Source organism: Macrobrachium nipponense, chromosome 25, assembly GCF_015104395.2.
Source record: "Macrobrachium nipponense isolate FS-2020 chromosome 25, ASM1510439v2, whole genome shotgun sequence".
Taxonomy (NCBI): domain Eukaryota; kingdom Metazoa; phylum Arthropoda; class Malacostraca; order Decapoda; family Palaemonidae; genus Macrobrachium; species Macrobrachium nipponense.
The window spans coordinates 31,071,471-31,081,649 of record NC_087214.1 but is presented as its reverse complement, the minus strand read 5'-3'; positions in this window follow the sequence as shown (position 1 = coordinate 31,081,649).

Here is a 10,179-nt window from a genome sequence, read left to right as displayed (position 1 = left end):
AATATACAATTTCTTCTGTATATCTTCCACCAAATGTAGCTTTCCCTAGTACTGATTTTTGTAATCTCATCAGACAGCTTCCTCTGCCTTTCATCATCCTAGGTGATATGAATGGAAGAAATCCTTTATGGGGGGATTTAATTACTAATGAGAGAGGAAACTGCCTGTCATCCATTATTGAAAGTGAAAATGTTTGTGTTCTAAACACTGGAGAACCCACCCATTTCCATGTACAGACCGGTACTTTAACAGCCATAGACTTGTCAATATGTAGTGCCGATGCCATTATGGACTTCAATTGGCGAGTGATCGATGATAGGTTATAGTAACGTGATCACGTTTACCAATTAGTTTAAGCACTAGATCAAGTCCTCCATGTTCAAGATTACCCCGTTGGAGTGTAAAAAGAGCTGACTGGGCAAATTTTGAAGAGCATAGTTCAATCGAAGCTACAGCAGATGAATTTGGATGCATTGAGGATGCTATGGAATTGTTAATTACTACTTTATTTGCAGCTGGACTTCAGTCAATTCCAAGAACATCAGGTCTATTTATGCGCCGACCAGTTCCATAGTGGTCAAAGAAATGCCATGAAACCCATAGAACTATGAGATCTTGGTTTACTAGGTATAAAAGACGGAAATGTAACTATTATCTGGTAGAATTTCGTAAGGCTAGGGCAAAGTTTAGGTTTGAAATTAAAAATGCACGAAGAAAATCTTGGATAAACTTCATTTCTTCCATAAATTGCAAAACTCCCATCACATTAGTGTGGAAGAAGATAAGGAAAATAGCAGGGAAGTTTGTACCTAGCCAACCACCTGTGTTAAAAATAAATGGCATAAATGTAGGAGATCCAAAAGTAGTGTCAAATGAGTTTGCCCTACATTTTGCTAAAATATCTACAAAGATAATGAGAAACCGTATGCAAACAGCAGAAAGCAAATGGAACAGCATTATCTTGATTTCACAACAAATAAAGAGGAGTCTTATAATATTCCATTTACTATGAGAGAATTTGAATTGGCTCTCTCAAAGTGTAAAGAATCTGCTCCTGGTCCTGATGAAATTTCATATTCTATGATCAAGCATGCTGCTCAGAATACTAAAAGATTTATCCTCAGTATAATAAACAGAATTTATAAAGAACATTACTACCCTTTATGTTGGGAACTAGCAAGAGTCCTTCCATTTGTCAAGCCTGGAAAGGATAGTTCTTTCGTAGGAAATTATCGTCCAATTGCCCTAACATCTTGTTTGTGTAAACTAAGGGAGAAAATGGTGAATGCTCGTTTAGTGTGGTATTTAGAGCGAGGAAACTTTTTCTCTCCGGCCCAATGTGGTTTCTGCAGTATGCGATCCACTGTTGATATCTTGGTTAGAATGGAGTCTGAAATATGTGAAGCCTTTGCCTCTAAGCACCACTTTATCACGGTTTTCTTTGACTTGGAAAAAGCGTATGATACTACGTGGCGGTATGGAATTTTGAAAGTAGTCCATGAATATGGTTTAAGAGAAATTAGTTGCTATTTTTATCAAGCTATTCTTAAAAAATCGTTATTTTCAAGTACAGGTAGGAGCAGTTCTGTCTGAAGTCTGTAAACAAGAAGGTGTTCCTCAGGGCAGTGTGTTAAGTGTAACACTTTTTGCTCTAGCAATTAATGACATAGTAAAGCAAATACCTGCTGATGTTATGCGCACACTCTTTGTGGATGACTTTTCTTTATCTTTTGCAGCTGCACGTATGTCAGTAGCAGAACGTCATCTACAAATAGTAATAAATAAGATAGTGAAATGGGCTGAAGTGCATGGTTTCAGATTTTCTTCATCAAAGACTGTAGCCATGCATTTCTGTAGAATTAGAGGGATACATGCAGACCCAGATTTATATGTAAATGGCCAGAGAATATCTTGTGTTAACGAAACAAGGTTCTTAGGAATGATTTTTGATACTCGGTTGACATGGCTTCCCCATATTCTAAATCTCAGGGCTAAGTGCAGAAAATCCTTGGATATCTTGAAAGTTTTGTCAAATACATCTTGGGGAGCAGATAGACTCCAGTTATTGAGATTGTATAAAGCCTTGGTTTTATCAAAATTAACATATGGATGTGAAGTTTACACCTCGGCTACGCCAAGTCGCCTTAAGATTTTAGACTCCATTCACCATACTGGAATTAGGATTGCTACTGGAGCTTTTAGGACTTCCCCTATAGAGAGTATGTTAGTAGATGCTGGGGAAATACCCCTAGCCTTACATTACCAGGCTCTTCTGGCTCGAAGCTGGTTCAGATTCCAAAGACTTCCTGGATCCCTAGTATGCCAGTCGCTAAGAAATGGAAGATTTGATAGCTTTTATGAAAGTCATCCAAAGATGCCACGTCCATATGCCTTCAGACTTAAATCAACCCTCCAAGACCTGAACATTCCAGACAAATGTGTACTACCGGTCAAGGCATCTGTATCTCCCCCTTGGAAATTCCCAGCAGTAGAGTTTTGTAACTACTTCAATCAACCAAAAAAGAATGTCTCTGATAAAATATTACGTTATACCTTTTTAGATCATATGTCACAACATGACAATTTTATCCCAGTTTTTACTGATGGATCCAAAACCAGTGCAGGAGCTGGTTTTGGCATAGTTTTTCCGTCCTTTGAGCGTAGTGGAAGGCTCTCAAGTAATGCTTCTGCATTTACTGCAGAATTATATGGAATTTTAAATACTGTCAAAGAAGTTATAAAAAGTAATGATAAGAATTTTATTGTGTACTGTGACTCTAGAAGCGCTCTAGAGTCACTGAAAGATTTTTATTCCAAACATCCAGTAGTTTTAAGTATTCTGGAATGGTTATTTTTAGCTAAGCGGAGGGGTTTTAATATTGAATTTTGTTGGGTTCCAGCACACGTTGGAATATCTGGAAATGAACGCGCTGATGCAATTGCCAAGGAGGCTGTTTCTCGTATTGAGCCCAGATCATTTAAGCTGCCGTGCAGAGATTTATATACTCCAATTAGAGAGAAGCATAAAGTACTTTGGCAAAATATTTGGTCAAATTTAACTACAAATGTAAAAATGAGAACAATTGCACCTGCAATCAATCCTTGGCAGTACGATTTTATGCCCAGAAGGTTTGAAACGGCTCTGTGCCGCCTGCGTATTGGACATACTAGGCTGACACATTCCTACTTGATGAGTCGGGATCACGAACCATACTGTGGGGATAGCCTGGTTCCACTGACTGTTATGCACTTGCTGGTTGAGTGCCCCAGTTTGGTGGAACAGCGCAATCAATATCTATACTATGGGAAGGAGAATAATGTTTTTAAGTTGTCAAAAATTTTAGGAGCAAATGGGATTTATAACATGACTGGCTTGTTTGGATATCTTTTTAACACTGGTATTTTAGATAATCTGTAATGCTTGTGTGCACCTTGCTTTTATTCTTATTGAAATTGTGTGTATGTATGTGAGTGTGCATGTACATATGTGTATGGTATGTATGTGTGTGTGTATATGTATGTATGTATGTAATAATTTCTTTTTTATATAATTTATTTAATTTATTTTATAATTGCCAGTATCTTTTATCATATTCTTAAAGTAATTCTGTTTAATTATTATTAAAATTTATAGGGTCTTTTTATAAATAGTTCGGCATCAATGACCTAGTTGTCACGATGCTAGATTAATATAGTATCAATCAATCAATCTTTATCATTGTTAACAAAAAGGAAGTAAATTTCATCATATTGTATAGAAGGCACTGAATATTTAATGCGCCTCAGTGGCGTGGTCAGTATGGTGTTGGCATGCCACCTCAGTGGCCGCAAGTTCGATTCTCGGACATTCCACTGAGGGGTAAGAGATGTGTATTTCTGGTGATATAAGTTCACTACCAACATGGTTTGGAAGTCACGTAAAGCTGTTTGTCCCGTTGCTGAGTAACCACAGGTTCCATGCAACGGAAAAGCACCATACAAACAAACAAAACTGAACATTTATTGCCCAAGGATCCTGCTCAAACTATGTTTCATCTTAAAAAGAAATAGGATAAGGTTTTGTACTGAAATGAGATGAGGGAAGTTAGTTAAATGTCAGAATATATTCTTGTAGCTGTTTAGAAAGTGATGTCATTCATGGTTTTTTGCCTTTTAGGAGGAAAGTGAAGCAGAATAGTACCATCAAATGCTGGGCCTCTACACATCATACTGACATGTTCTCTTTCTTCCATCTTTCTTTCCACCCTCTCCTGACAGTGCAACTGCAAGGTTTTCCTCCGGTTACACTCTTCAAACCTCTATACCTTTAATTTCCGTTGCAATGCTGAATGACCTCGTAAGTCCCAGCACTTGGCACTTGGCCTAAATCCTATCTTCTATTCCTATATTCTAAACCAAAGGGAAAAGGAGCATACTGATCACGGCTCCCCCTCTCAGTGGGAACAGTAGACTCACTCACATGAAAACAAAAAAACAATAAAAACTGTGTGCATTCCCTCCTCCATCGAAGCAAATAGCTAACTAACCCCATTTTTGGGTTTTGAGCACAAATAACAAGGTTTATGTATTCTGTGAATAAAGATGTTTGAAACCTGTTCTTTGCTGTTAGAGATGTCTTTATACCATTTTATTTACACGAATAATACTGGCTGTTTTTGTTGTATTCAAATAAAAATTAACATAAAATTAAAGGTTCAGAATACGGGTTATTAAGGCAACAGTATTTTAAGTAACAGCATTGTTTTGTTGTACATAATTGTCCAACTTACAACCTTGAATTTAACCTTGTTTTTTCTTTACAGAATAATTGAAAATATACTGTCCATCTAAGTCGTCACCCACATCCAAGTTATGAGTTTAGTGTATAGGACCAAAATCCCGTTTACTCTTCACCAGAAGTACTTTTGCTTCCAGCTTCGATTTACGCAACGCCAATTCTAAGGTCATTGGTCTGTGTATCCATAAGTTGTCACATAAGAATAACTGGCTTGTGTGTATTTTACGCGTGATGTATCTTCATTTGTATACTTAAGTCTGGTTTTCCTTATATGAGGTTCAATGTTTGAAGAGTTTTCTCCATATATTTTTATACTTTGTGCTTTTTTTAGTCAAGACTGATGGTGGTTTCAAACCATCTTGCCTCAGCTTCCTTTCTCATCCTTGTAGACGCAGTGTTACTACTACTTGCTCTGATTTTCAGTCTTCAGCTCTCCATTGCCATCTTCCAGATACAAACATTATTGTAAGACTTCTTTCTCTGACTCTGCTCTCACTTACATTTTTATTTGGTAAATTGTCAGTTTTCCAAATAAGTGATAGCTTTCTGTATTTCCCATTATCCTCTGTTACTTCTGTCGAATGACCGCCATATTCTTTGGAAGCTTGAATTTCAGGTTAGGGGACCCTGTGGGCTTCTTTTTTACAAATAGGGTTCATCTTCTGAATATTAATAATAATAATAATGATAATAATAGAAATAACAACTGGACATATGCATACACAAGCTCCTAGGGGCCTCCCTGTAATTTTCTCTGTGACTGATCTGGATGGGCACACGTGATTTCAAATTCTGTGGCTGTTTCTACCACTATATTCCCGGAAGTTGTAATATCATGATAAAGTTCCAACACTTGTTGAGTAAGACCTTCTTGTGCCCTTTGCTGTTGTAAGGTCCCATCTAATTGCTTGTCCGGGTACTTGGTTGAATGCTTTCTCAAGACATACCACCGTATCACTTCCTTTTCTAACATGTATCTTCTTATGTAGTCATTGATTTTAAAAGATTTTTATTAAGCATTTTTTCCATCACCCATACTTATCACACTGTGTTTCAGCAGTCTTAGTTCCTCGGACGAGTGGTTTTCGCGCTCGGCTACCATCCCGGTGGCGCGAAGTTCGATTCTCGGCTCAGCCAAGGCAGAAGCAGAGGAATTTATTTCTGGTGATAGAAATTCATTTCTCGACATAATGGGGTTCGGATCCCACAATGAGCTGTAGGTCCCGTTGCTAGGTGACCATTTGGTTCCTAGCCACGTAAAACTATCTAATCCTTCGGGCGAGCCCTAGGAGAGCTGTTAATCAGCTCAGTGGTCTGGTAAAACTAAGATATACTCAACTTCAGCAGTCTTCCTCTTCCTTTCTATTTTGATCAGTGTAGTGATGTTCTTTAACCTTTACCTGTAAGTCTTGTGATTCTCTCACTCCTTCTTTTAGTGCCACTTGGATAATACTGTCTTAAGGTACCTTACAATGTTTCCTCCTTGTGTCTGACTTGTTCACATTTGTATACTGTATGAATAACTTGATCATGAAATATATAGAAAAAATTTTCATGGCATTTGTATACTGTATATCTATTTCTTGGTGTATATTTGTAGGCATTTATTCATTTTCATTACGTCTATTCCACGTATGACATTATGTCCTGATAGTTATGGTGTTTCAACAATTCTCCTTGTATTTAAATAAGGTACATGTATTGTTATCTATTCGATTATTCATTTATTTTTTCCTTCATAATAAGTGATCTCTTCTTTCTGTTTCCCATTTTCTTCTGATGCTTCTTTTTAAAATATACCATATCCTCTGGAAGCTTGAATTTCAAATCGTTGGCTTCAGTGACCTTGTTTGGTATGGATAGGGTTCATTTTCTGAGTAACAATGATAGTAATTTCAAACTACCCATAAATGCAAGAAATGTTTGCTCATTTTGAGTAGGTGTTTATTCTGGTTGTTTTGGTGCTTTGTTTATGTCTGAAGGATTCTCCTGACCTCTTCAGATGTTGCATCCTGTTTTGATATCTGTAGTGATCCCTCTGTCAAATCAAGATCCTCCAAGTTCCAAGTTCTTTCTCTTCATCCAGAAGAAACTGGAAGCATTGCCTTTACTGTTCCATATTGTTTTTTTTTTTCTTCTATTTTTTTTCCTGTTCATTTACTATATGCATACCGTTACATTATCCAAGACGCATTCTTTTTCTGGTTTCTTATATGCCACAGCACATCCTTACTGAGCCACTTGCCAATTTACCTCCCTCCTCTTCTTCTCATAGGCCTTCCTTTCCTCTTCAGCTTAGTCTTTGCCAGAATTTGGAGTCTCGTGTTATTTCCGCATCCTTCTGAAAACCTCAGCCTTTATGAAAGACTGTGTGAGGTTGCTCAAGCTACTCATAGTTCCTGTGGTATTTTTCTGGTTCTTAGCTGACTGACAGCAGTAACTATTTTTTTATTTTATCCAAGACAGTCTTGTATGGCGCTCCCAATTAAGTTGCAACTCGTGTGGCTTAGTGTAGATGGTACAAAACATTCTCTTTGGCATCTGTTAGGCTTAGAATATATCACTTTGTGCCCTTTACTTTTCAGCATGTGATTGTCCAATTTTCAGTATAATTTTTTTTACATGTATTGTACATCACTCGGTCCTTCTTTCACAAAGATTGTTAAGTCTTGTCATTTGTAAGTAAGATAAATGGGTCTCGTGTGTTGTAATTCAATTCCCCACCGATTAAACTAATTCCATGTAATTCTTTGAAGAATGTTCAATGGGACCATGTTAATGTTGAGTTGAAAATGCAAAAGACTTATTCCCTTCTATTATGAAATTTTTTCAGAATTGTCAGCAGTATGTGTGAATGAACAACTTGCACATTTTTAAAGAACTGCAATTTATTAGATAGAACAAAAATTTTGCTGTTAAAAACTAACCATTCGAGTCAGCCTAATAACACTTTAAGTGCTTTATCTGCTTTAATGTCATAGTAATTCAAGAACTTATCCTTGGTGGGGTCCAACAATGTAACTTTGTGGTCTTGATAAATGAGTGCACAGTATAATGTAAAGTGCCTTATATATTATATTTTTATAATGAAATTTTTATATTCCCTGTAGGTTTTTATAGCATAATTTTATATATATTTTTAATGTTGTGTTTAGAAGTATTTTCTGATTGTAGTGTTCTTTACATGTAGTAATGTTTCATTGCTTTTCGGCAGTTTTATATCACCGTTGTTTTTTCAAAAGCGATAAGCACAATTTGGCTTTTGGAACTCATTGACTGTCAAGAATGGGTCATTTTTTGTGAGGTTTTAAGATTATTTCTTCAATCGGCAGAAAAATGTAACATGTTAAAATGTGTTTCTTTGTGTTGTAGTACTTGCTTTTGTCTATGATTAGCGCAGTTTATTAATCTAGCATTATTTGTGTGACTTTTTGGACACCATAATCCACTGTGGGAAAAAAAACTTTAGACACCGTTGTAGAAAGGAAAAGGAGAAAACCAGGCCCTAATAGGTAGCTTTTGTAGGGAAGGTTGTGCAGGGTTAACATTTTTACATCAGTATTTACATTCCTTTTTGTGTACCTCCTCCACTGATATACTCTTTCTTCCATCATGCTATCCTTTAATCCTCTCCTAAGAATATTTCATAGTGCAACTGCAAGCTTTTCCTCCAGTTATAGCTTTGAAACTTTTCTACTCTCAATTTCCTTTTCAGTGCTTAATGGTCTCATAGGTCCTTGTGCTTGGCCTTTGCCTAACTTCTATATTCAATTCCACTTCCAGATTTGGCCTCCTTTTCTTGACGTTGGTTAAAAGTTTTGCATTTCAAGCAGTTACATCTCTTATTGCTGCTGCTCCTGGGTGCTTAAGAGAGTCCTCTTCTTCTTGGTTCAGTTTTGACTTAGGAGTTTTTCATTTTCTGTGCTCTGAGTTATATTACCTGTGAAGATGCTTCATTTGACTTCAGTTACTTAAGCCCTCTAGCTACAACTGGAAAGTTTCAGTGCCCATCTCCAAGACATTTCTGAGGGTTTTGTTGAAGACACTTTCCAGAAGTTTATTGTAATTTTTATTCAGAAGATGAAACCTATTCTGTAGAACAAGCCAACCACAGGGGCTATTATGGGCTACTTATTTGAAATTCAAGCTTCTGAAGAATGTGGCTTACATTTCAAGGAAGTAACAGATGGCAATAGGAAATATAGAAAGAGATCAACTCTGAAGCAGTCCAGCTTTTAACCCATTTGCCCTTTGAGTCGTGGGTTTCTTGGCCCTGTATGGGGTTAGTGCTGTCATTGCACTTGAGGTTCTTAACAGCGTCTCTTCGGTCCCCAGCTGCAATCCCATTCATTCCTTTTACTGTAACTCTGTTTCACAGTTTTCATTCATCTTAATTTCCTCCCTCTCTTGACAGTTGGTTCATAGTGAAACTGCGAGATTTTTCTACTGTTACATCTGTCAAACTTTGTAATATCTATTTCCATTTCAGGGCTGAATATCCTGATGGGTCATTTCGCGTGGCCTTTGGCCTCAGTTCTATATTCTATTTTATTCTATTCTGGGTTTCTTTATGCCTTGTTTTTCCACATTGGTCTGCTCAGGGTCCTTTTACCTGGTTGGCATTGCAGCAGCTCAGAGGTCTTCCACATTAGTGAGGCAGTTAAGCAAAAAATCGTGCACTTTGGGTTAAAAGCCTGAAACTTGGCACACTGGTCCTTTGGACCCTACTGATTAATTCTGGATTGGATCCACTTCAGCAACCACCTCTGATGGCTGTTATAGACATTTTTCCAAAAAGGCCGCCACTTTTTTATAAATGCTCATAACATTGGCATTCTTGAACCAAACAAAAACTTCTTTCAGTTTTCTTCTGAAGATTGAAAAAGAAACCCACAAATTCACTTTGTAACTTGTTTACTTCTAAGTATTTACATTTAGTTTTACTCCACACTCGAGTACTTTCAGGCCCTTCTGTGGCCAATTTTCAAGAGATGTTTGGGATGTTAGCCTGGGTCAAGGCCCAGCAGTCTTCTGGAACTTCTTCTCGTTGTGCTGTCATTTATGCGATGGCTGTTCTGGTTTTCTTGAGAGTTGCCAATCCCCTCTTGTCGCTCTGATATCCTGAGCTGATGGTCAATGGGATTCACCCTTGTGGTAAGGGTGTGGTCACCAAAAGTCTGTTGGGCAGGAAACCTAATCTCCAGGTCAGCAGGGTCAATCTTGGCTTCTTTTAATATCAAAGCTCGGCTTATGGGATCTTCTGAGGTAAAACCTTTGTTTCCTTCAATTACTTTAATCTCTCTGATAAGTGCACCTTCTACTACCCTCCTGTGACTAATTTTGTTGCTTTTGTATACATATAAGCCTACTATTTTTGAAATCCATCCTATGGTCATTTTCCC